Genomic DNA, 1,233 nt, shown 5'->3' on the forward strand with positions numbered 1-1,233 from the left:
CAGTGTCACTGGTAAAATGGGGGAAATAATAGTATCTACCTCAGTATCACTGAAAAATAAAAGAGAAAATGCACATAAAGCTCTTAGTAAAGTGATTGGTACAATGGTAACTATATAATAATAAATGGGGAGTGCTATGACCATTTTTTGTTTTGTTTTTTAAAACAGAAGCATATCACTCACTTGTTCAAATTACTTTGAACAAAGACCACAAAGGGCAGCTGTTTCGCTGGTTTTAAAGGCCAAGGAAATAGAACAAATAAGAGATATTAATGTTTCGTTCTTCCTTGCAAAGTTGGAGGTAAAACATTTAAGGCAACCACATTTCTTGGCACCTACAAAGTGGACTTGAGACTTCTAATGTCTACAGAGAAAACTAAACCACAAAATTAGGTGAAGCTCTGTTTGTCAATTGATTTGTCCTCCTGCTGTCAAGCAAGAGCTCCTCACAAATGTCCCATAAAATTGACAGATTCCCTAGCACAACCATGGTGGCAAAGATTGCTAGTGGTCTGCCCCATATTCATTCTTTCCTTCCTCCTTTGTAAGAGAAATCTGATTCTTAACTGAGCACACTGTGGCATCACCTCCCTTTTCCTAAATGTTGAATAAAATACATTTTCCAGTTTCCACTACAACTAGATATGGCCATGGGATTAATTCTGGCCAGTGAGAAGTACTGCGTGGGATTTCAAAGGGATCTGATTCAGCTGGGGTCTTTCTGCATTTTCTCCCTCTGGCTTGCTTCACAGACATGCTGGTAGAGCTCCTACAGCCATCCTGCACCATGTGGCGAACTTGTGAAAGACACCTGTGTGGGTGCAGCCAAAGGATAGAAGCCTGGATTCCGATGACACTACATGTAACACAGAGGTTCCAAATTCTCTACTTTGAATTTATTTTACAAAAGAGAGAGGTGGGGGGAAGGGGATGGAGAGAGAGAGAGAGAGAAAGAAAGAGAGAGAGAGAGAGAGAGAGAGAGGGAGGGAGGGAGGCTGATTTCTTTCTTGCTTTAACCATGTTATTTTGGATTCTTCTATTATATACACCTAACACAATTCCTATCCTAGCTGATATGCTTTAAAACTATTTCTGCTTGTTTCTAAATATGATGTGGTTTTTTTTTGAGTTAGAGTCTCACTCCGTCGCCCAGACCGGAGTGCAGTGGCCACTCCCGGCCACTGCAGCCTCGACCTGCTGGGCTCTGGCGATCCTTCTGTCTCAGCCTTCCAA

The sequence above is a fragment of the Carlito syrichta genome, unplaced genomic scaffold (assembly GCF_000164805.1).
Source record: "Carlito syrichta isolate Samal-C Ts95f unplaced genomic scaffold, Tarsius_syrichta-2.0.1 Scaffold222297, whole genome shotgun sequence".
Lineage (NCBI taxonomy): Eukaryota > Metazoa > Chordata > Mammalia > Primates > Tarsiidae > Carlito > Carlito syrichta.